General features: G+C 42.0%; 1 pseudogene; it reads right to left on the reverse strand.

Moving 5' to 3' along the window:
* Nucleotides 1–22,948: 22,948 nt before the first annotated feature.
* Nucleotides 22,949–23,381, reverse strand: LOC123796759 (ubiquitin-conjugating enzyme E2 D2 pseudogene; annotated as a pseudogene).
* Nucleotides 23,382–26,953: the final 3,572 nt, after the last annotated feature.

The following is a 26,953-nucleotide window of genomic DNA, read 5'->3' on the forward strand; positions in this document are numbered from 1 at the left end:
GTGCATGTGTCCCCTAGAATCAGCATTTTTGTATCCTTTGGATAAATATCTAGTAGCGCAATTGCTGGGTCATAGGGTAGTTCTACTTTAACTTTCTGAAGAATCTCCAAACTGTTTTCCACAGTGGCTACGCCAGTTTGCATTCCCACCAACAGGGCAAAAGTGTTCCCCCTTTCTCTGCATCCTCACCAATGTCTGTTGTTTCCTGAGTTGTTGATTTTAGCCATTCTGACAGATGTGAAGTGGTATCTCATTACGGTTTTGATTTCTATTTCCCTGATGATGAGTGACGTTGAACATCTTTTCATATGTCTGTTAGCCATCTGGATGTTTTCGTTGGGAAAGTGTCTATGCATGTCTTCCGCCCATTTCTTATGTGGATTATTTGATTTTGGGGTGTTATACATTTTGGATACTAACCCTTTACCCGATATGTCATTTGCAAATATCTTCTCCCATTCCCTCCGTGGCCTTTTAGTTCTGTTGATTGTTTCCTTTGCTGTGCAGAAGCTTTTTATCTTGATGAAATCCCAATAGTTCATTTTTGCCTTTGTTTCCCAAGCCTCTGGAGACATGCCTAGTAAGAAGTTGCTGCAAGGTGCATCCAAGGGGCTCACTTGGTTAAGCAGCTGCCTTCCACTTGGGTCATAATCCCGGAGTCCTGGAATCAAGCCCTGCATTTATCTCCTTGCTCAGAGGGGAGGCTGCTTCTCCCTCTGTACCTCCCGTGCTCATGTGCTCGCTCTCTCACTCTCTCTCTTAAATAGATAAATAAAATCTTTTAAAAAAGAAGAAAAAGTGGCTGCAGCCTAGATCAAAGAGGTTGCTGCCTGCTTTCCCTTAGTCGAAACTCCTGAGGACAGAGATACTCTTTGTGCCATCAACATCGGCAGAGTTCCCTTAATTGCATGGGTCTCAGTCTAGAGATTATAATTACTATGCTCTCTAACGTGCTGGCCTGAAGAGCTAAGGTGTTTTGCTTTTAGGGAAAGACCAGGCCATGCAGACTTAACCTGGAGGCATTTCTTGTGTGGAGAGGCAGCCTGTGCTTCACGTTGCCATAGAAACCAGAAGTCAGCCTTGCAGTTGTGCTGACTTTTTGTGGAGACAGACGTGCTTGGAGAGGATTGCAGGGTCCAGCCTTCAGGTGTTTGGGTCTCAGCTGAGGGTGTGGGTCCCCAGGGCTCGGCCAAATCTCCCTGGGGTGTGGGGAGACAAAGGCATCCAGATCCAAGTTGCCTCTTTCCAGCTGTGGGGCTTGGTGTCCAGGCAGTCTTGTAGGTAAAGCCATCGGGGTCCTGCCCTGCCCTGGTGAGTGTGGATTCTCCTCCGGGAGTGTCCTGGAGCTGCTTTTGTCTAAAGGCAGGGCCCGGGAGGGAAGACAGGTAGTGGCCTCTTCTGAGCCCTAGTTAGCCCCCCTGTACAATAGGAGATGAGAATCACTGGATCGCTGAGAACAGTCAGAGATACACAGAGCAAGCCCACGGTCCAGTGGTTAAGGTGGGGTTGTGAATGTCTGCATGAATTCAGGCCACTTCTTACTCCTTTTCAACTTTGTTGTTTGAAGATACATGAGGCAAGGAGAAGAAAAGCATCAGGTGAGAAGTCCGTTATAACTTGTGATTGTTATGATCGTGACCAATTGTATCTGTGTCGCTGTCACTAATTTAGTGCCCAGCATGGTTGCTGGGCATATAGCTACACCAGAAAAGGAGAGTGCCTTCTGGATCCGTCTGTCCTTATGCAGCTCTTCATGTTAGTGGCCCGGCTCATATCAAGTACCTGAAAGAGGCAGGTTCTGAGGACCTGTGTCTTGCTGGCTCCTGAAACTTTGACTCCAGATTCAAGGGCAACCGTCCTGAGGAGCCTCCAGCACCTCACATCCCTGGCTGGATATGAGTCCCAGCTCTAGTGAGTGCATAGATCTGAACAAAAGCGTGATGTTGATGTGGAATAACTCCTTCCAGGTTCATCAACTAGTCTAAAATTTAAAAAGCTGCTCTGATCTTGTCATGGGAGAAGAGGTTTGGCAGGTGGAATTTCATTCCATCAGCAGCTACATGCTGTGCAGTAGCCCTCAAGGCCCATTTTCGCGGTGCCTTTGATTGCTGGAATGTAATAAACTGTCCAGTTCGACCACGTAGTAGGTCTTTAATAGCCATTTGCATAAATAAACTTAAATTGTTCTCACTGTAGAGATAATAATCAGCGATTCCCATGTATCTCCTAGGTGGGTGTGGAAATGTGCGGTTGTTAGACCTTCCTAACAATTTGATATTACAAGGTAAATTCTTCCCTGGTGCCCACGATTCTTTCCACAACATAATAAAAAACTTTAAGGGTCCAGAACCCCTCCAAATGATAGTTTGAAATGACTAGAATTTAATATCTTGTTTTCAATGAAGTAGAGTTGACACACAAAGTTACATTAGTTTCAGGTGTACAGCATAGTGTTTGGAAAACTCTGTCTGTTGTGCTGTGCTCACCACAAGTGTAGCTGACATCTGTCAACACACAATGCTATTACCACACCATTGACTATATTCATCATGCTGCACTTTTCGTCCCTATGTCTCAGTCAGTCCACACCCGGAAGCCTGTACCTCCCACTCCCCTGAAAATTGAATATTTCAAAAAAAATTGAATACCCCAGGGTTTGCTCAATTATAATGATACTCAGCCTCTTTCCACAAAATAACCAGTTCTCTTAAATATCATTAGGATTATTTTCTTAAATATAACATTTTTATTTCTGTACTTCAGAAGGAAAGGAAAATCAACTTTCTCTAAATATTTGAATCCATTTAATTGGAAATGACGATTTCTACTTTGGTTCTATGTAGTGTGAACCAGTTGATTAGATATGGCGTGTGTCTGGTCATGCTATAAAAACATAATCATACGAATACACCAGACAATTATGAATATATAAATGTCAAATACTTCATGAGGTACAGTCGATATACAATACACTACCTATTTAAAGGATATGCTCTAAAGGCTTTGGTATGTGTGTGCTCCCATCAATCCAGTACTACAGTCAAGATGATGAACATATCCATCCCCTGAAAAGCCTCTTTGTGCCCCTGCCTAATGGCCTCAGCCCCCTCACGCCAGCCTCCCTCTCCACATCACCCGACCTCATTCTCAGGCAACCACTGATCTCTCACTATGGAGACGTTTTCTTCTATAATTTTAGGTGAGTGGAAGCCTACAATGTGTATTCCTTTTTTGTCAGTATTCTTTCCTTCAACCTAATTATCTCTAGATTTACCCATTTGTTGCCTGTATGAATATTTCCTTCTTTTTTTTTTTAAATCATTGACTAATATTCCAACATGTGGATGTGTCACTGGTCTTTCATTTGCCTGGTAATGGCTGTTTGGGTTGTTTCTAATTTGGGGCGCTTGTAAATTCAGATGCTATGAACACTTAGGTGTAAGTTTTTGCTTGGACCTATGCTTTCTTTCTCTAATACTTAAGTGTATTTACTGAGAGGAGTTATAAAATTAACTTTGTTAGAAACTGACCGTTTTCCTCAGCGGTCACACCATTATTCATTGCCACCAACAGCGTATGAGACTTCCATCCTCTACACCTTGCCATGACTTGGTATGGACAATCTTTTTATTTTAGCTGTTCTCAGGGATACAGTGGTATTACATTTAATGACTGATCATGTTCAGTATCTTTTCTTGTGTGTTTCACATTTGTATATCTTCTTTAGTGGACTATCTTTTCAAATACACTGCCCATTTATTTGTTGGAGTGTTGGTTTTCTTTTAATTGACCTTTGTGAGATTTTTAAATTCTGGGTACAAGTCCTTTATCAGATATATGATTTAGAAACATTTTCTCCAAGTCAGTGGCTTGTCTTTTAATTCCCTCAACAAGTCTATGGAAGAACAAAATGTTGTTTTGTTGTTGTTATTTTTAAATTTTGAGGAAATTGAGTTTTCGATTTATCATTTATGGTTTGATTTTGCAGATCTACAAAATATTCAGGTAAGCTAGGGTCATAAGGATTTTTTCCGGTGTTTTCTTTTAGAAGTATAGTTTTAGCTTTTCTATTTAGGTCCGTAATTCATATTTAGCTGAATTTTTAAATACGGTGTGATACGTGGATCCCAGTTGATGTTTGTGCATATGGAGACCTCCTTGCCCCAGCACCATTTGTTGAAAAGACTGTACTTTCTGCATTGAACTGCCTTTGTAGCTTTGTCAAAAATCAGTTGTCCGTATATGTGTGGGTCCATTTCTGGATTCTTCATGTCGTTCTTCTGATATACATTTCTACCTTCATCCCCATCCCACCCTGTCTTGGTTACTGTAAATTTATATTTAGTTTGGAAATAAGGCAGTGTTTATCCTCCAACTTTATTCTTCTTTTTCAAAGTTATTTTAATAGTGTAGGCCCTTTGCATTTTCAGGTGACTTTTACAATAAGCTTGTCATATTCTTTTAAAATGTGTGTGTGTATATATATATATATATATATATATATATGCTAAAATTTTTACTGGGATGAGGTTGAATGTATAGATGGATTTGGGAAGAATAGTCTACGTAACAATACTAAGTCTTCTGACCTCTGAAGACAGTAGGTTCTGCCATTTATTTAGGCCTTATTTCCTTCAGTGATGTTTTGCGGTATTCAGAATACAGGCCTTGCACATCTGTGCATAGTTTACCTCTGTGTCATTCATACTCTTTATGCTGTTGTCAATGGTGGTAATTTTTGTTACAGTTTTCAGGTATCATATTTTCACTGAACTGTCGGGAGCCAAATGTTGTTGGGGAATCTTTTTATTTGAAAACACAAGTTAGTCTAGTATAGTAAAGACGCTTGCTGCTTAATACCTGTATTAGTCAGTGTTCTCCAGAGAAAGAGAATGAAGAAGATGTTGGCATATAGATAGAGATTAATTTTAAAAAATTGACTCAGGATTGTGGAGGGTTGGCAGTATCTGATGGGGGGGGCTGGCAGTTTGAAGACTCGGGAAAGAGTTTCAGTTGGACTCTGAAAACTGTCTGCCAGAGAACCAAAAGGTGCAGATGTTGTCATGAAGTCGAAGGCACTCCACTTGAAAAATTCCCTTTGGCTCAAGGAAGATAATCCTTCCTTTCTAGGGAGAACTTCACCTGATGAGATGAGGCCCACCCACAAAGAGAGCTAACTGCTTTCCTCAAAGTTGACCCATTTCAGTGTAAGTTTCATTCGAAAACACTCACAGAAACGTCCAGAAAAGTATTTGGTCGAATATGTGGCCACCGTGGCCTCACCAAGTTGACACCTGAAATTGTTGATCACCAGATTCATTTGCCAAGACTTTCATAGTAGCTTTTAGATATGATTAGCAACGTACTGAATCTAGGGAGTAAAATGACCTACAGAAAATTCTACAGGTCGTCCTTAGAAAATTATTCACTAGTATGAAATAGTTGAGTAGCTTTCCACTTTGTGTGATTAGAATGGAGTTATGGATTTTTCCTTAAACAAATGCACCAGGATGGATTCCAGAGTTTTTTGGTGGTAAGAAAAAGAGCAAGAGAGCATGCATGAGTGTGCATGTGTGTGTGCGTGTGTGTGTCTGTGTCCCTGTGTGTGTGTGTCTGTGTTGGTGAAGCTGTGAGGAGTATTTCTTGTGAGGAATGTGTGAGGTGAATTACTGTGGGTTCTGTCTGTCCTCAGTTCCACGCACATGTTAGGAGACAAGGCAGGATGGTTGCAGTTTGTTTTCTCTCAGCTTTCCTGAGCCAGCATGATTACCATGGTGACTCCGTGACTGCTGTGAAACTTGGTACAAACTGAAAATCCATTTATGATTCTTGCCTGACTCACTCATTATTCTGATAATTGTTACGTGTTGCCTTTATAATGCTGTCATTCCTTCTAGATTTAAAACCTGACATTCAAATATTGAATAGAGCTTTTCGCTTCTCCCGGGTCATTTACTTATTTTTTCCCTTCAGTATTTATCTTATTGGTGTGATGCTTGGATTCCTGTTTTGCTCAAAGATTTAGCATCTGACATTATGTTTATGTATTTTGGTGCTCAAATTGTCCCAGAATTAGCCAGCGTTAGCGCCTTCGGATTGGCATTTGTGTCTGTTTATTACCTCCCATGAATTCTCTATGCATGTACTTTGCTCTTTGAGCCTGAGTATCCCCCAATCTGTAGCAAGAAAGTACTGTTGCAAACTTCAGAGCAATGCTTTGAGGATTTAAAGAGGAGAAGCCTGAAAACAGCAATCTACACGATGTGGCATACAGAAAGCCCTCAACAGGTTATTTGCCCATTCCAGCTTTGGCTCCTTCATCGTCAACGGGCTGCCTTGGATGTGAACATTCTACCATGACTGCTAGAGAGAATACCTGGACATGGAGCAACATGCAGGCATGATCCCACATTTCTGTGATGTGAGAGCTGCGGTGTCACTGCTGTGTGCGGGAGGGGGCTGTGTGATGGAGCTGGGGAAGAGCACAGCGTCACTGCCCAGCCTCCAGTGACCTTAGTGGGACAGGCAAGCACGTGCTCGTCTTCCCCTGTGTTTCATGCGCTCTGGCTATCCCTTTCCTCTCTATCCCATGTGCTGGCTGACCCCCTGACTCTGACTTCTAGTGAAACAGCAGAGAAGGGTGTGGACTCTGAGCCCCAGGAATTGGAGCTGATAGAGAAAAATCAAGTACGATGTCCAGCACAATGTGCTAGACAGTTTCTTGGAGCGAGAGTGAGGATATCAGGGTCCCTTCACTGGGACACTTTTGTTACGTCACTGCAAGTTTTTTCCAGTGTCTTTTTTTTACAACAGGATAACAATACACAATTCTGCAACAACACGGGGATATTGTGGAATTTAATTGTGAATCCGTGTGGGAATGCAATCTGTGGTCATAGTTGGGAGGGAAGAGCCCGTGTCCATTGGATAATTATACTAACAGACACATCCCATATATCACAGAATTCTGCACGGTAGACATTACACTAATGATACACAAATGCACGCCCAATGTTTAGGTCACGAGTTTTACAAGCGTGGTTCCTGGGCTACCTCATCATAATTAGCAGGAAGTGCACATCGAAATAGCGGCTACATGGGCCACCCTGGGTCTGCCGTATCCCACACTGAGAAATCAGGTTGGCTGTGTCTACAGTTGGAATAATTTCTCCTTCGTGTTTTGGTGTTCATGCAAGTTTGAAAAGCACTGCTGTGAACTTGTAACAAGCTATTCTTAAAACTTTGAATCCTCTCATGTCTTCTAGTGGTGTCGGTTTCTCCTGTAACTCAGTTTTCACTACCTGTGTCTGCTCCCAGAGGAGCCAAAAGGGAACAATTCTTTCTCTTCAGTCATACTTACTCAGTGCTTGGTATGGGAAAGGGCTGCAGTAGCTTCCTAAGGTCCTATAACAAAGTACCATGAACTACGTGGCTTAAACAATAGAAATTTATCATCTCACATTTCCGGAGGCTGAAAGCCCGAAATCCAGGTATTGCTAGGGCTGTGCTCCCTCAGAATCCTTTCAGGGTATCTATCCCTGCTTTTCCGTAGCTCCTGGTAGTTTGCTGGCAATCTCTGCATTTCTGGCTTACAGCTGTGTGATTGCAACGTCTGCACTCGTCACATTGCGTTACGTTCATGTTTTGAACGTTCATGAAAACATGTGTTCTGTCTTCACGTGGCTGTCTTCTTATAAGGACACTAGTCACATTGGTTTAGGGACCGACCCTACTCCAGGATGACCTCGTCTTAACTAATTACATCTGCCTTAACCATACTTCCAGCCAGGTTACTTTCTGTGGTACTAGGCTAAGACTTCAAGACATCTTTTTGGGGGTGATTCAGTTCAACCCATAACAGCCGCTGAACTAGTTGCTGGAGCCACAACACAGCGCACAAGACAAGGTATCGTCCCTGGTGCTTTGTTTCTAGCTGGGAAAACTGGCAGTAAGCAGGTGAGCCAGCCCGTAAGCGGGACAGTGTATATGGGAATGAGTGCTTTACAGAAAGTAAATCAATCCGTTGAGTGGGAAATGATGGGGCCTGGGATTTTTATAAATGGGGTTGCCCGTGACACTCTTTCTCATGAAGTGACACTTGAGCTGAGTTCTGATGACCTAGAGAAAACCAGGCCTGGGCTGGCCTTTTGGCTTGTGATGTGCATGGTACCAGTTATTCCAGGAACAGACAACAAGCTGAAGTGGCCAGAGCCCGGTAAGACAAAATCAGATGGTAGGGCATGATATTGCAGGACAGGCAGGAGCCACACCATTTGGGCCATGTAAGGGAATGGGGTCCTTCTGAAGGTGGAGGGTTACAGTACGAGAGTGACGTGATCAGATTCATGTGCTAGGAGGTGACTCTGGCCGCTGTGTGGAGACCGGACTGGACAGAGATAAGATGGCTGTGGGGATAAGCATTGGGAGAATCTTCCAGAAGTCAAGGGAGGGATGAGGGTGGGTTGTCTCAGTACAGCAGCAGGGTGCGGGGGGCAAGGGTGGCCTTGGAATAAGCCTGCTGGAGATAGGACATGCAGGTCCAGCAGTGGCTGTGGCCAGGGGTTTGTTGGCACGAGGCTGAATCCAGGATGAGCCCTTGGATGTTGTTTACTCAAGTGCAGAGATGCTGGTGGTCTTTCCCAAGACTGGTTGTTCCAAGTGCTGCCGAGATATTCTCATAACTAGTTAGGTATCTGTCAGTGATTATAGTGGAAGTTAGTGATTTGAAATATGCCTCAGATGATGAATAGGATTCAGTTGTAAAATTGTTAAGCCTTATTAAAGACACATGAAAATTGGGACACCTGGGTGGTGCTGTTGGTTGAGTGCTGAGGTTTTGGTTTTGGCTCAGGTCTGATCTCAGGGTCGTGGGATCGAGCCCCGTGTTGGGCTCCACACTCAGCACAGAATCTGCTTGCATTTCTCTCTCCCTCTGCCCCTACCCTCCCCCAGCATGCTCTCTCTCTCTAAAATAAGTAAATTTAAAAAACACATGAAAACATTTTATAAAACTATCAAAACTAAAAGAACCTGACCTTGCATTTATTTTTTTTACAGTTGAATTGGTAATTCTTTACTAAGCTACAGGTTTCCCCTCCTGGAGTAACAGAACTCAGTTTTTAGCTGAATACACAAACTCCCAGAATAATTATTTCCCAGCCTCTTCTGTAGTTACAGTACCAATGTGTTAATAGTCTGAATATTTGTGTCCTCCTGACACAAAAATTAATATATTGACATCCTTTTTTTTTTTCCAGTTTCTGTGCTCTTTCTTACAGACTGTGGTTTCCAGCCATTGCACTACTGGGTATTTACCCCAAAGATACAGACATAGTGAAGAGAAGGGCCATATGCACCCCAATGTTCATAGCAGCATTGTCCACAATAGCTAAATCGTGGAAGGAGCTGAGATGCCCTTCAACAGATGACTGGATTAAGAATCTGTGGTCTAGGGGCGCCTGGGTGGCACAGCGGTTGAGCGTCTGCCTTCGGCTCAGGGCGTGATCCCGGCGATCTGGGATCGAGCCCCACATCAGGCTCTTCTGCTATGAGCCTGCTTCTTCCTCTCCCACTCCCCCTGCTTGTGTTCCCTCTCTCGCTGGCTGTCTCTATCTCTGTCGAATAAATAAATAAAATCTTTAAAAAAAAAAGAATCTGTGGTCGATATATACAATGGAATATTACTCAGCTATCAGAAAGAACGAGTTCTCAACATTTGCTGCAACATGTACGGCACTGGAGGAGATAATGCTAAGTGAAATAAGTCAAGCAGAGAAAGACATTTATCATATGATTTCTCTCATCTATGGAACATAAGAACTAGGAAGATCGGTAGGGGAAGAAAGGGATAAAGAAGGGGGTAATCAGAAGGGGGAATGAAGCATGAGAGACTATGGACTCTGAGAAACAAACTGAGGGCTTCAGAGGGGAGGGGGGTGGGGGAATGGGATAGACCGGTGATGGGTAGTAAGGAGGGCATGTATTGCACGGTGCACTGGGTGTTATACGCAACTAATGAATCATTGAACTTTACATCAAAAAAATAAAAATTAAAAATTAAAAAAATAATAATAATGGATACTCCATGTAGTTGAAGAAAATTCATAACAACAGAAAAACATCTGACATTTATTGAGCCAGTACGGTGTGCCCTGCTGTGTTTTAAGCGTGTTTGTGTATTCATCCAATCGGTTCTCAAAACTGCAACCCAAGAAAAGGGTCCAGTTACTTTCCCTATTTTACAGAAGGAACTGAGGCACAGAGAAGTTCTTTCACTCTTAAAGGGCTCAGAGAGAGCCAGCTATCCCAATGTCTCTGCAGTAGCATTTTAAAAATGACGCAATTCCTCACCATTCATCCTTGTAAAAATCAAAACACAAGCATACGTTTTTGTTTTAAACAGTTTTCTTCTGTAGTCAGTACTGCATAAGTGCAATTTTACAGTTTAGGCCATTGAGTTAGTGTAAGGGGAAAGAAAAGTTAAGCAAACTCACACCGTTTCCAAGTGGAGAACTAGGCTTTAGGCCTTGTCTGTCTACAGAGCTCCCACAAGTAAACAGTACCCTTTGGAGGAAGAAGAACAAGACATTTGCTGAGCTGTGTTGGCCCATGGTGGGTGACATTAGGCCAGGGCTCTATCTCCTTCAGTGGTGTCAAAAAGAAAACCACAGGGCCAAAATGCAGTCGGTTATGCTGGGCCAAGTCACCAAACTGGGCCTTAATACCTCACATAATTACATTTTCAACCTCCTCCAGAAATGTTGTCTTAACTTGTCAGTCAGGAATTTTCTGGTCGGCACCAGTAAGGTAGGGCGTCACAGGGAAACTGGAGTTGGTCATTTCTACTGGGTTGGTCATTGTTTCTTGCGGTTTTCTGGACATGGAGCCTGTGAAAATGTATTATAATCGTTAGGAGAATATACATCATCTCCTTCCATCTTGGGCTGCTCTTCTGTCACCATATAGGTGATCACTTTTGTCCTTTTTAAAAAAATATTATACCCGTGTATGTTGAGCCCCTAAAATATGGTTACTGTGTGGCTTGTCTACCATATTGAACAGCAGCATCTCTACACGTTTTTATCACGTTGCTTTTTTCACCAAATATAAGCTGGAGATCAATCCACAGCAGTCCAGAAAGGGAGCCCTCATTACTTTTCTAGCTGCGTATCATGCTAGGAGGTCGGTGTGTCGTATCTTATTCATCCAGCCCCCTATTGGGGGACATCCGTCTTCTTTTTAGGTTTTGCTGTTAGAAATTTCTCTAAATACAGGAATCGCCCTGTATTTATGCCTTTTTGTCTTTTCTGTTGTTTTGTTTTTGTTTTTGTTTTAGGATATATTTTTTATAAGAAAGCTTACTGGTTCCAAGAGGAAATTTGCATATAATTTTACTAGATAGCACAAATTCCATCTACAGGGTTTGTACCATTTTACATTACCTCCCATAATGCATGGGAATGCTGATTTCCTTAGAGACTATCATATTGTTCTCATATTGTTAAGAAGAGGTAATGAATTTTTTTTTTGTCAAACCCTTGTTTTATATCTATTGCCTCTATTTCTCTTCTTGTATTCCTTGGGGGTATTTTTGCCTTTACTTTTTCATGACTCCCTATATATTAGGGGATCAAACCTTCTGTGACATAAGTTATAAATGTTTTTCAAAAGTGTAATTTTTCAATTTAGATTGCTTATGCTTTTGCTTTTGTCATGCAATTTTTAAATGAAATCAAGTACATCACCCTTTTCCCTAATCGCTTCAGGGTTGTTAGTCATAGTTGGAAAAGTTTACTGCGCCACTAGGTTATAAAGGAATTTTGCTGGGCCTAGTTCTGTGAACAGGAAAGTGATGAGAGAGAGAGAGAGGAGAGAGGGAGAGAGAGGAGAGAGAGAGATGGATCATACTGGGGTGTCTGTTCTAAGAGGAATAGTTGGGGAGGTGACTTTCTTGTGAGAAATCTGTGGAAACCATGTTACTAAGTCAGGAGAATTTGATGTTGAAGTCAGGGTCCTGGTTTCGTGCTTGTCTCTGAGACCCTCGTGTCTCCTCTTTCCCCTATGGATCTGAGTCCAGGCCCCCACAACAGGGAGATGTGGTCTTACATGAAGCAGTAACTCCATGTCATCTCACATGGACCCCTCTCAGGACTAAATGGGAACATCAACACCCGAGGCATAAAACAAACACAAAATATTTCCCCAAATTTACCATACAACCTGACCATGGACTAAAAAGTAAACCTTCTATTTCCCACCCCTGAGACAAGCAGACTGACACCACACAATATAACCTTGTCCTTCACTCTGTATCTGGTAGTGAGGTCTCCTCAGAGGAAGGTATAGCCTCTGAGTCTTATTCAGGAGGGTAAAAGTATGGGATACAAGTTGCCTCACTTTCCCAAGGTACAGTCTAGCCACTCTCAACTGCATTATTTCCCATTTAGCTGCTGGGTTTGCAGGACTCATGGTTAAGCCCTGCCTTAACCAGCTTGGAATGGAGTCTGTTTGAGGTCAAACCTCACCACCCCAATTGGCGGATACTACCATCCATCTGGCTGCCTGTGGACCTTTCCAGCTGTCCGGTCTAGATATAGAGAGAAGGAAGACATGGATGTGGGTGTGGAATGGGACTGACAGTGCCTGGCACACAGGAGACCTCTAATTCACATTTAATAACTGTGACGTGTAGATGTAGGTGTAAGCAGGATGTGAAACTTTGTGTATGTTCCTTCGTTCCTTTGATACACATGAAGTTTTCAAAGAGTATTGGGATCACCCTATAGTTATTGTTTCGTGATCTGGTTTGAAGAAAAGTTTTTGTTGCTGCGTTTAAAATCACGTCTTTTCATTGGGAAAAAATAACCTGCAGAAAATGAAAATGATGCCTCTACATAGATACGCGTGACCTTGTAGGGGGCGATCTGTAAAGTAGGCGGGTTGATCCTTACCGCACAGAGTGCTGTGAAGAGAAATGAGCAAAGCAATAACAAGTATCTGACTTCTTTTTTTTCATTTCTGGGTTGTATTTGTTTAATTTTTTAGTTTTTATTCTTTACATAAACTTATTTTTTCTTCAACATTTTGTTTTGGAATCTGTGGATTATCTTAAGTTTTTATTGAAATTCCAATTAGTTGATATACCAGGTAAACTTAGTTTCAGGTGTGCAATATAGTGATTCAACACTTCCATACTTGTAATGTTGTAAAATTTCAACAAATATATGTATAGTCACTCCTGTGTTCTCCACACGCCCCAACAAAAGAGAGGACTTAGCTATGAACATCTCGTAGGGATGATTGGGCTTTGACACAGAAGAAATGGAAGTGGACATGTATTTATATGCTGGATTAGCTTTGGTGCCATTTCTTTGTAGATGAGTCACCTCATGACAGTGAGGAAGAGGAAGCAAATTATGATTACTTTTTACTTGTGTGTGTGGAACATCATAATATGATATTGACCTGTATATCCTGAAACGATCATCACAGTAAGTCTAGTTAACATGCATCACCTTACATAGTTACAGATTGTGTGGGTGTGATGAGGACTCTCAAGATTTCCTCGCTGAGCAACTTTCACATTTGCAGCACAGTATTATTAACTATAGTCACCGTGTTGTACATTATATCCCCGTGACTTATTTATTTTATAACTAGAGTTTGTATGTTTTGACCCATTTCCCCATTTTGCCCACCGCTCAGCCACCACCTCAGGCGGCCACCAATCTATTCTAAGTATCTCTCCTCTTGGTTTTTCTGTTTGTTTTTGTTTGCTTGTTTTTTTCAATTCCACATGTAAGTAAGGATCTGTGGTATTTTTTTTTCCTCTGTGGGATTTATTCCATTCAGCATAATGCCCTTAAAATCCATCTTTGTTGTTACAAATGGCAACATTTCATTCTTTTTATGGCTCAGTAATAGTCAGTTGTGCCTCTGTGTGTGTGTGTGTGTGTGTGTGTGTGTGTGTGTATTATATTTCACATTTTCTGTATCCATTCACCCATCAATGTTTCCACGTCTTGGCTATTGTAAATCAATCTGTAATAAACGTGGGGTTCATATATATTTTCAAGTTAGTGTTTTTGTTTTCATCAGAGAAATCCAGAACCAGCATTGCCAGAAAATGTGGTAGCTCTCTTTTTAAGTTTTTGAAGAACCCTCATATTGTTTTCCATTGTAGCTGTACCCACTTACCACCAACAGTGTATGAGGGGTTTTTTCACCACATCTTCACCAACACTCTTTATATCTTCTTTTTCATAATCCCCATTCTAACATGCATGAGGTGATACCACACTGTGGCTTTGTGTTGCATTTTCCTGATGGCTATGATGTTGAGCATCTTGTCACGCAGTTTTGGCCATCTGTATCTTTTCTTTGTAGAAATTTCTATTCAGACCTACTGCCCTTTAAACACTGGGTTGTTTCGTTTGTTTTTGTTATTGAGCTGCATGAGTTGCTTCTATATTTTGGATCTTAACCCTTTAGCAGATATTGCTTTCCATTTGATGTGATTTCTGTCTTTTTTCACTTTTTACATTTTATTTTTTAAGGTTTATTTATTTATTTTAGAGAGAGAGAGAGAGCGTGAGCTGGGGGAGGGGCAAAGGGAGAGGGAGAGAAGCAGACTCCCCACTGATCACAGAGCCCAATGCAGGGCTCCATCCCAAGACCCCGAAATCATGACCTTGAGATCATGACCTGAGCTGAAATCAAGGGTCCGACGTTCAACTGACTGAGCCGACCAGGTGCCCTGTTTCATCTTTTATTTTGATGCTAAAATATCATCCTCTAGGGGTGCCTGGGCTGCTCAGTCTGTTAAGCATCTGCCTTGGGCTCAGGTCATGCTCCCAGGGTCCTGGGATCGAGCCCCACGTTGGGCTCTCTGCTCAGCCAGAGCCTGCTTCTCCCTCTCCCTGCCGCTCCCCCAGCTTGTGCTCTCTCTCTCTCTGTCGAATAAATAAATAAAATTAAAAAAAAAGAAATTTCACTGTGCAAATGTAACTATAAGGACAGAAATGAAATAATACCCCACTTACCGCTTTTCTTTTTTTTTTTGCGCAAAAGAGAGTGAGTATGAGTGGGGTGGGAGGGGCAGAGGGAGAGAGAGAGAATCTTAAGCAGGTTCTCTTGAATCTCACGATTCCATCTTACGACCCTGAGATCATGACCTGAGTCAAAACCAAGAGTCTGACACTTCCCTGACTAAGCCACCCAGGAGCCTCCAATTTGTAGCTTTTTAAACTGCTTTTGATGATAAATATTATATTATGAAGGTCACTCGACACCACACAATATGAATACACAAAATAATAAAAATGGCTCTCAAAACGTTAAAGGTCCATTCTGACATGATAGTAATGATCACATGATTAATATTTATTGTTACCTTCCCTTTGTGCGATACTGTTACGTGAGAAACCTATACTCACTCATTAATCCTCACCACAACCTATGAGGGGAAGCTACTGTTGCCTGACTTTCAACATCACGGAACTGAGGAGCAATGAGGGCAGGGCTAGTAAGTTTCAAGGCTTAGCCGTGAACACAGGCTGGGTGGCTTCTGGGTGAATATATCTGACCAGTATATGCTACTGTTCCCCACATCATAAAATACAGCCTTATGGTTTATCTTAGCAAAGCAACCAATCCAACCAGAAAAGAAACAAAACTAAGGTTCTGTCGTTGTTTCCATTGACTGCTGTAGTCAACTATACAAATTAGTGCCTCAAAACAACAAGGATTGAGTTTCTCACCGTTCTGGATGATAAAAGACTGAAATCAAGATGTCACTAGTGCCTTGCACATTGGGACACCATGGAGAATTCTCCTTGCCTCTTCCTAGCCTCTGGTGGCAACCATCAATCCTTGATGTTCCTTGCTTAAAGCAATGTCACTCCAGTCTCTGCCTCTGTTGTCACACGTTCTCCCTTAGTGTCCCTATCTTCAAAGACATTTTCACTTCTTATAACGCCATATGTCGTATAGGATTAGGGCCCACCCTAAAACCTCATCATAACCTGATACATCAGCAAATAGGCAATTTCCAAATAACAGGCACAGCGATGTTTCCCATGCAACTAGGCAGAAAATATTACATCAACAAGTCAGAGGATGGATTTTTAAAAACAAGTGAAAGGAAGGTAGTGCCTATTTTCCTCTGACTCATTCCATTATGCTCACAGACATGACGAAAGGCATCGTAACAAGGGCCCTTCCAAATCAGAGAGGGAGTCAACCCATGAGAGACTCTGGACTCTGGGAACCAAACCGAGGGTTAGAGAAGGGAGGGGGTGGGGGTGGGTAGCTGGGTGATGGGGATTAAGGGGGGCACGTGTTGAGATGAGCACTGGGTGGTTGTACGCAACTGGAACTGCCAAGGCTATGCCTGCAGACACCAGTAATGATTGCAAGACAGAGTGGGATGCTTCGGAGCTGTCAGATCACCCAGTAGGCACTAGTGATGTGGAAGAGGAGCTCGTGGCTACAGACTGGTAATTCCAGTAGTGAAAATCATGAAAGGGAAAAAGACCTGAAGCTAGTGACAACGTTCAAAACTTAGCAAAATTTTGGTGCATGGGAAAAGCATTGTCATTATGCCTCCTTATTATGTTCACTTAGTCTGACTTCTATCCACAGTAAACTCTTGATTTTATGGGATACAAAGTTCTTGCATTTTACCTTTCATTTTTTGTTAGTTTTTCTTATAATAGTTTCTTTGTACAAATAATGTGTTTTTGTTTCTGAACATGTAGCAACTGTGCATGAACAAAGGGAAGCTCCCTGTGTTGTTTGTTTTGAGCATAGGGAATGACAGACAGAGCAAACGTGTCAAAGCTTCATTCAAGTAAACTGTTTTCCGAGTAAATACACGGAGCCAGAGCAGACTTAGTAAACATGCTGTATCTCTTATTACTGCCCGGCAAAAATCAGTGACCCTGAGACCCTGCTGGATTCTAAAGCGCCTTTGGGATCACTAAAGACAGGTTAGTTAATGCAAGTTTCTGATCTGGTATTCGGAATAATCCAAACTTCCTGAAAAATCAATGGTTTGTACGGCATATGGATATGGAGTTGAGGAAAAGATCTCAGTTCCCAGTCATTCTGCATGAGCGAGAGTTTACGTATGTATGTAAGAAGGTAGTGAGGACAGTTGCTGGCAGACACATAGGTAAGGGTGGCCCGGAAACAACTCCATCTGGATCAACTGTACCAAAAAAGAGGCAGGCGGCCATTTCTATACCAACACGTGTATGTAATTTTCTACTGAACGCTGTAATAGAGAACACACAACTCTTGACTCTACAACTTAAACCAACCCGTTTTCTCTTTAGTTTTTGTTTGAATTGACTCTGTGTGGTGGGTATTCCTCTGTCCCCGCCAGCTCTACCACCCCCATACACGCTCACATTTCATTTATACTCTCAGTTCAGGCCAGAGTTGGACTTCCAATCTCAAGTTTCAGCATCCCCCAAAATGTGTTTCTTTATGTTCTAGAAAAGTGATGGATACAGAGGAATTGTTCCAGTTATGTGAAAATCCAGATATTGGGGCTTGATCGCATGAGGTCAAGCTCCTAACCTCCATCTTCCTTTCTCCTTCTGGAGCCCCCTGGTCTGGGACTCTTTGAGCTGCCATCCTGGATCTGACCACCAGGTAGCATGACATTTCTCTGCATTTTTGTTGTTCTCTTTTCACTGAAAGAAGTACATGTCACAAAGAGTTAAAAAATCATGAAACAGTTTGTTTCCGGTGATACCAATTCTGCTCAGAAATTCCTGAGTATGTTAAAGCAGTTCCATTTGCTCTTGAGCCTAAATTTCATATTCGTTTTCTCTCTCCCCTCATCACCGTCAGCTGACGTGCAGTGTGGACTGTACACTGGGTCGTTGCCAGAGAACAGGGCGTTCGTCCTGCATTACCCCACCCCTGTACCTGCTGTCCAGACCTTCTCCCACCCCGTCTGTCATCCCCTGTCCATGACACAGGACACGGCTACCCAGACCCCGCTCTGATGGCCTAACCTGTCTCAGGCACCTGCCCCCTCTTCTGACCTGCACGGTCCTTCACACACTTACCTCGGCCGCCAAAGCGTGCAACTGACACTGGTTGTTTGATCATCAGCAGACCCTGGGATATATGTTTCCACGGTCTTTTATTTACACCTAACAGTTTTTGAGACAGAATTATAATATTGTGTATACGTTCAAATCTTGGTTTTTAAGGGAGATTTATTTTTTTAAATCAATCAATCAATCAATTAATTTTACACGTCGTAGACCATACTCCAGGGTGGAGTTTGAGGATGGTGGTACTTTGGAGCCACCTGGTGGCAACAACCTGAACTGCTGCTTGAACACTAAGGAACCCAAAATGGGAGGGAGGGTCTGTGATACAAACCCGCCAGACAGGACTTTCTGGAGGTCAGCATGGAAACTGGGGAATTCCTTGAGTAAACCATATCAGTGAGCTCTCTCTGGACACTGCATATAAGTGGAATCATTTTTACAGACAAATATAGACCAATTTGTGTCTTTTGTATTTTTGACTCCTTTCACTTAGCTTAATATTTTCAAGGATCAACCATTCTATTTATTTATCTACTTACTAATTCATTTACTTAGTTATTTAATAATTTTACACCTTGCAGACAGTACTTAAGAGCGGAGTTTGATGATGATGGTAATTTGGAGCCGCCTTGTGGCAAAAGCCTGAACTGCAGCTTGAACACTAAGAAACAGGGAAATGGGAGGGATGGTCTGGGACACAAACCCAGCTGACAGAACTTTCTGGAGGTCAGCATAGAAAGTGGGGAATTCCTTGACTTAAACCATATCGGTGGGTCTCTCTGGACACTACATATAAGTGGAATCATTTTTATAGGCAAATATAGACATATTTGTGTCCTTTTCCTTTTTTGACTCCTTTCATTTAGCTTAATATTTTAAAGGCTCATCCATTTTATCTATTTTGTTATTTACTTCATTACTTATTTTTTTATTTACTTATGTTTATTAATTTTACAGGTGCAGACAGTACTTGAGGGTGGAGTTTGAGAAGATGGTACTTTGGTGCCGCCTTGTGGCAACAGCCTGAACTGCTGCTTGGAAACTAAGGAACAGGAAAATGGGAGGGATGGTCTCTGAGAAAAACACACGAGACAGAACTTTCTGGAGGTCAGGATGAAAAGTGCAGAATTCTTGGACTAAACCATATGCGTGGGCTCTCTCTGGACACTACACATAAATGGAATCATTTTTATAGACAAATATAGACATATTTGTGGTCTTTTGCATTTTTGACTCTTTTCGCTTAGCTTAATATTTTCAAGGCTCTTCCGTTTTATTTGTTTATTTATTATTAATTTATTTACTTACATACTTGTTAATTTTACACCTTGCAGACAATACTTGAGAGCGGAGTTTGACGATGGCCGTACTTTGGTGCTGCCCTGTGGCAAGAGCCGGAACTGCTGCTTGAACACCAAGGAACAGTAAAATGGGAGGGATGGTCTCTGACATAAACCCAGCAGACAGAACTTTCTGGAGGTCAGGATGGAAAGTAGGGAATTCCTGGACTAACCATATTGGTGGGCTCTCTGTGGACACTACATATACATGGAATCATTTTTATAGACAAATATAGACGTATTTGTGACCTTTTCCTTTTTAGACTCCTGTCACTTAGCTTAACAGTTTCAAGATTTATCCGTTTTGTAAATTTATTTACATACATACTTATTTATTTACTTACCTGCTTATTCATTTATTAATTTTACACCTTGCAGACAATACCTGAGAGGGAGTTTGATGATGGTGGTACTGTGGAGCCGCCTTGTGGCAAAATCCCGAACTGCTGCTTGAACACTAAGGAACAGGAAAATGGGAGGCATGGTTTGTGACACAAAACCAGCAGACAGAACTCTCGGAAGGTCAGCATGGAAAGTGGGGAATTCTGGGGCTAAACCATATCGGTGGGCTCCCTCTGAACACTGAATATAAATGAAATCATACAACGTGTGGTCTTTTGCATTTTTGACTCCTTTCACTTAGCTTAATATTTTCAAGGCTCATCCACTTTTTATTTATTTATTTATTTATTTATTTATTTATTTATTTATTTATTTATTTATTTTCTTAATTACTTATTTATTTACTTATTTTTATTAATTGTACACCTTGCAGATAATACTTGAGCATGGACTTTGATGAAGATGGTACTGTGGAGCCGCCTTGTGGCAAAAGCCTGAACTGCAGCTTGAACATTAAAGAACAGGAAAATGGAAGGGATGGTCTCTGACACAAACCCAGCAGACAGAACTTTCTGAAGGTCAGAATGGAAAGTGGGGAACTCCTGGACTAACCATATCGGTGGTCTCTCTCTGGACACTACATATAAATGGAATCATTTTTATAGGCAAATATAGACGTATTTGTGACCTTTTCCTTTTTAGACTCCTTTCACTTAGCTTAGTATTTTCAAGCTTCATCCATTTTATTCATCTGCCTTCAGACAGAGTGGGAAGCTTCCCAGCTGAAAAATCACCAGTAGCCATTCTATGATGTTATAGAAGAGCTTATGGCTGAAGACTAGTCACTCCAGGAGTAAATCAGAGAAATGGAGAAAAGTGAAGCTAATGATAATATACAAAACTTAGCAAAACTTGTCTGTGAAGGGGCATCTGGCTGGCTCTGTTGGTGGACATGTGACTCTTGATCTTGGGCTTGTGATTTAGAGCTCCACATTGGGTGTAGAGATTACTTAAAAATACAATCCTTTTGAAAAAATGAAGTTTCTGGAAAAACCATTGTCAGTGATACCTGTTATGTGCAATCAACCTGACTTCTAACCACTGGAAACTCTTGTTTTCTTGGGATCCAAACACTCTGCATTTTACCTTTAATTTTTTTGTTGATGTTTTTATAACTTTCTTTACATGAATCGTTCATTTTCATCACTCTGTATGTAGCAAGTATGGAGGAGCAAAGTGAAGCTCTATGTTGTTCGAGTTACCGAATGACACAGAGGAAATGTGTCAAAACCTTCTTCAAATAAACACTTTTCAGAGTAAATACCCAGAGCCAGGACAGACTTAGTCAACCATCCTTTTGGCTTACCATGCCTTTGGGATCGTGAAAGACAGGTTAAATGATGCAAGGTCTTGATCTGAGAATATATCAAAGTTCATTGACAAATCAATGATGTTGCACTATATATAGATACTCAGTTGAAGAAAACACCTCAGTTCCCAGGTGTTCTAGGTAAGAGATAGTTTCCGTATCTACGTAAGAGGGTAGAGGGGGCAGTTGCTGGCAGACACTTAGGTAAAGGGTTTCCAGAAATAATTCCATGTGGATCAACTGTCCCAAGTAAGTGGCAGGCTGCCATTTCTGTTTCAAGATGTGAATGTAATTTGCCTATTGAATGCTGTAATCAAGAGCAAACAACACTCGACTCTACAAATTAGACCATCCTGTTTTCTCTTTTAAAAAATTTGAGATGTGCCTCGGTGGCTCAGTTGGTTAAGCAACCGGCTAAGCTTCCGGCTCTTGGATTCAGCTCAGGTCATGATCTCATGGGTCTTGAGATCAAGCCCTGCATCAGGCTCAACACGCAGTGGGGAGTCTGCTTGAAGATTCTCTCCTTCTGCCCCTCCCCCAGTGCTCATTCTCTCTCTCTCAAATAAATAAATCTTTAAAAAAATAAAAAAAATCAAGTTGACTCTGGTGTGTGCGTGTGTTTCTATGTTCCCTCTAGCTCTACCGTTTGGACACATGCTCACAGTTGCAGATTAACTCTCTCCGTTCAGACAGGACCGGCACCTCCAGTCTCAAGGTTTAGATATCCAAGAAAATGATTTGTTGTATCCTGGAAAAGTGATGGCTCCAGAGGGATATTTCTGGGTAAGTGATTCCAGAAAGCTAGCTGATGCTCTGAAGTCAAGCTCTCAACCTGCATCCTCCCTCCCCTGGTCTGGGACGCTCAGAGCTGCCATCCTGGATATGACCACTAGGCGGCATCCCATTTATCGTCATTTTTGATGTTCCTTTTTTTTGGATTTTTTAAAAAATATGTAATGACTATAGTAATCAGTTTATTACACAGATTCATCATTCTTGAACGTACAAGCTCCAGAGGAGCAATTGGGTCTTTAAGTATACACAAGCATTTCCATCAAATGCATTTTCACCCTTACATCCAGATAGACCTAAGCAGTTAAAAACACAAGAAAAATAAGAGCGATTAGCTATGTATGAACTGAGAAACCACATACAAGCCAAAGAACGTGGAAGAGAGAAAGGAGCTGAAAGGACAAAGGTTGAAAGGTGGGGAGATGCAAAAGGTGTGAGACCAAAGGCCATCACACTTTATGTACTAATAGCTCCAATCCATTTAAATGTTGACCAGTTAAATTTAGACCTTAAAATACAGGATGTGGGTAGAGTTTAATCTGGTTGGTCATAACTTTCGCCTAAGAGGTAGGTCCTTCGGAATAAAATGAATACAGAAACAACTTCGTGTCTTCGCCTTGCCTTTCATAACAGTTCTGAGTTTCAAAGGATCCCACTTAAAAACAATGTCCTACAGGTCAGTGGTGCTTTTCTTCCCCACCAGAGCACACAACATACCCACCACCCCTCACCTTGCCATTATCCAAATGTAAGTCAATAAAGAAAACTTTCAGTCTCACACCTAGGCTACGCCTGGAGAGAACTGGCTTGTCACGCACACACACTTCTATGCTAGGAGGCAATGTTGGTACAGAAGTACAGTATTTCTAGTTTGTCGTTCCAAGTTTGTACAACACGCAGCACTGCTGTAGCAGGTAAACATGTGCACAGGAGAAGATGAGGCGTGGGCTCGTAGAAAGCAGGCAAATGAAAATCAAAAGGACTTTCTCTCTCACAGTTCCCCTATCTTTATCTGTGGAGGTAAGTTTCTTTAATTACATCGCATACTTCTGAGTCCATTCCCGGGCTAGTCTGTTGTACTTTTCTCTATTTTGTAGATCGGAGCAATCTCAGGCACTAAAGCATCATCGGGATTGGGATCTCACGACAGAGAACAGATGGACAAAAGTACTTTGGAAATAGTGCTGAAGACCATTGTGACCAGCGAATATCAAGACAAATGCTGCCATTACTGTTAATATTTGGATGATAAATTCTTGTTGTAAATGCAACCTGAGGTGGCTTGAAGGGCTAATCTGTTGGGAAATGAATTGTCAAGAAAAATACTGCATCCTGATAGGGACTGTCATTTGACCCCATTATTGCAGCTTGCCAACGGAATGTATCTCCAACAGTGCCTGCTGAACACTTTGCTGGGGGGTCCCGTGCCAGGTCATCCAATTCCTTGTGGATTCTCTTCAGAGCCATCAAGGCAGGCGGGTGGCGGGACCCCCGGGGCGGGGACGGGTCAGGGGAGGGTCGGGGAAGGGACGAGAGGGCGGGAGGCCGCCTCGGTGATCGCGGGTCCGCGGAAGAAGATGGGGAGTTCGGGAGCGCAGGTCCGGCAGGACGGACTGACGGCCGGCGCCTACTTGGCTCCTGAGCCTGCCGCAGCGGCCACGGCAGCACCCGGCGGCGGTCCCTTCATATGCCGCCGCCGCTGCCGCCGCTGCCGCCGCCGCCACCTCTTGCACGGAATCTCAGCGCCGCCTCCTCCGCTGCCAAGGGTCCCTCCGCCGGGAAGCGAGAGCCCGGGTCCCTCGGCCGGGGAGCGAGAGCCCAGGCGTCGGGCTCGGGCGGCGCCGCGAGGTCCGACAGCCAGAAGGACGCTTCTCGGATGTTTTTTAATGAAAAGGGGTACATGTTGCAAAATACATAAAAAATATGATATGGTTTGTTGACTATTTTAACAATTCTGCTTAGAACACTCTTATGTATATTAAAGCAAATCCATGTGCTGTTGACCAGAAACGAAATGGTGTTCAGTGATTTCAGCTGCTGTCCAGTGTGGACTGTACAGAGGGTCCCTGCCAGAGAACAGGGTGTTCCCCATCCATTACCTTAACCTTGTGAAGGTTGCCCAAACCTTCTCACCCCCTGCCTGTCATCCCCTGTCCATGACACAGGACGCAGCCGCCCGGACCTAGATGTGACATTGGGTCACCTACCCCCCCCTCCGCCCTTCACTGTCTTTTGCACCAGGGGCAGCAGGTGTTTGTTTTTTTTTTTTTTTGTAGGCCCCCAGGGTATGTGGTTTCACAGTCTTTATTGACACCTACCAGGTTTCCAGACGCAATTGGAATCATTCTATAGAGATTTAAATCCTGAGTTTTTGGTAGAATGCTGTTTTTACTCCCTGCGGACCCTTCTTAGGAGAGTTGAATGGCGGTGGTACTTTGGTGCCAGTTTTTTTTTTTTTTTTTTTTTGACAAAACCCTGAACTGCTGCTTGAACTTACCAGGGAAGGAAAATGGGATGGGCTGTGACCCTAACCCATCAGACAGAGCTTCCTGAAAGTCACAGTGGAAGGCAGAGAATTCCTAGCTACAGCATATGGATGGGCCATCTCTGGACATTGCATATAAGTAGAATCATGCACGTGTGGCTTTTTGCATATTCTGCTTCTTTCACTTAACATTTTCAAGGTTTATGCATGTTGTAGGTAGCGTGTATCAGTACTTCATTCCTTTTTATGGCCAAATAATATTCCGGATTTTTCCCATTCATTGAATGGTAAACACTGAGGGTGTTTTCACTGTTGGCTGTCACGAACAACCATACAACGCGTGTTTGTGTACTAGGTTTTATGTAGCCATTTCTCCTGGCTGTGTACCTAGCAGTGGGTTTTCTCGTCACATGGTAACTCTTTGTTGAAGTGTTTGACGAGCTGCCAGACCATTCTTATGACCCTGACAGTGTTGAGGAGTGCAGGCATAGGCTGTTAATTTTCTCCTGATTAGACCATGCTTCTGGGTTTTGAGAAAAAAACAACAACACAGAGTTGAATTGCCCTTGTCACATCACATTTATGAGGATGTGATACCCATGTGACATCACGGGATCCCTGGAGCTGCTGACCCTCATCACAGAGGGAAGGTGATGTTTTTTCTAGTCTTTCCAGTACAGTAACTGTTCTGCATTCACTTCCCTTATACTTTAGAAACGAGCCACTAAGCGTACACCATGTGAATGTCAGTGAGAATGGGATGGCCGGATGTTGATATTAAACATCTACACTTGGCTTGATGTTAAACATCTGTTAAAATGGGTATGGGTAGTATTTATGATAAAAACTATCCCTTAAAAAATCGACTACTTACGAAATATTTTTAGTTAAAAAGCATGGTGAGCTATGAAATTAATCCAGGTTAATGAAAATCTTTACACTTTTTTCTTTTTCCTCTACAAATAATCACTGTCCAGAATGACATGATTATCATTCCCACATATTCCTTTATCCTTCTATCCAAATGAGAGCTTCCCTAAACAAAATATAGTATTGTTTTGCATTTTTTCGCTACACAAAGACACACATGTACAGACCTACAGACAAACACAGCAGTGTAGTCATCCTCCAACTTGCTGATTTAACATTGCGTGTGCATACACGTATGCGTATGTGTGTGAGTAACGCATATGTGTATAGAGTGTGTGTGTGTATAGTATCCTCATTCATATTCCTTCATATATATATACACACATACGGTATATTGCAGTGCACATGTGCACACACACAAACACACACATACACAGGAAAACCTGATTTTTACCCTCAGGGCAGTGTTGTGAGTTCAAGGGGAAACCGGAATTCCTCCAGATCCCAGCACAGTATTTGCTGCATCAGCCGCAACGTCAAGTTTTGCTGCCTTTCCGTCCCAACTGCTCTGAGCCTTAACAGCGATATTATTTCTCAACCCATTCATTTCTGCTTTTACCTTTCTTCTTTCCATCTCGCTCTGCTTGAGGTCGTGATTCTTTATCATGATTTCTTGTACTCATTTATTTTTATTTCTATTTCTATACATTTTGTGCTTTAGTTGTTCTCTGGTTTTAATAAGACATAATTGACATATAACATTGTATAAGTTTAAGGAGTACAACGTAATGATTTGATATATGTATATATTGCCAAAAGCTTACTATAATAACTTTAGTTAATATCCCTCGCCTCACATAGTTAATGATTTTTGTTTCTTGTGAGAAAACCTTTTAAGATCTACTCTCTTAGCAACTTTCGAATACACAACATGCCATTGTTAACTATAATCACCATAACTGGAAGTCTGTAGCTTTCAACCACCTCTACTCATTTCTCTTTACTTTATTGAGGTATAATTGACATTATATTAGTTTCAAGGGTACAGCATAATAATTCTACATCTGTATATTTTGCAAAATAATTACTGCAATAAGTCTAGTTAACGTCTGTCCATATATAGCTACGAAATTATTTTTTGTGATGAAAATTTTAAGTTTCACTCTTCCTAACTTCCAAATATGCAGCAGTATTTAAGCACACAGTGATGTCCAGAATTGCTGAATCACGGCGTCGTACACCTGAAACTAACGTAATACTGCATGTTAACTATACTGGAATTAAAACAAAACCTTAATAAAAAGAAATCTGTAATGCCACAAGGCCAAATAAGGAAATAGATAAAACCTAAAAAAAACCCAAATATGCAGCACTATGATTACTTATAGTAACCATGCCCAACGTTCCATCCCCGTGACTTATTTTATAGCTGCAAGTTTATACCTTTTGTCCCCCTTCATTCACTGTGTCCATTTCCCTCCCCTCGTGTGGGTGTTTCATGGTTCAGTATATCCTTTGACATCCACTCTAGCTAGATTCTGATATGTTGTGTTTTCATTATCATTATCCCCATGAAATTCAGCAATTTTCATCTGTATTTCCATTTGGGCTCAAGATTTGTTTAACAGCCTCTGATGGAATCAATTTATGTGAAGATTCCATGCCCTGGTGAAAGATAAGTGTC

Source organism: Ursus americanus, chromosome X, assembly GCF_024610735.1.
Source record: "Ursus americanus isolate L20-20 chromosome X, mUrsAme1.1.p, whole genome shotgun sequence".
Lineage (NCBI taxonomy): Eukaryota > Metazoa > Chordata > Mammalia > Carnivora > Ursidae > Ursus > Ursus americanus.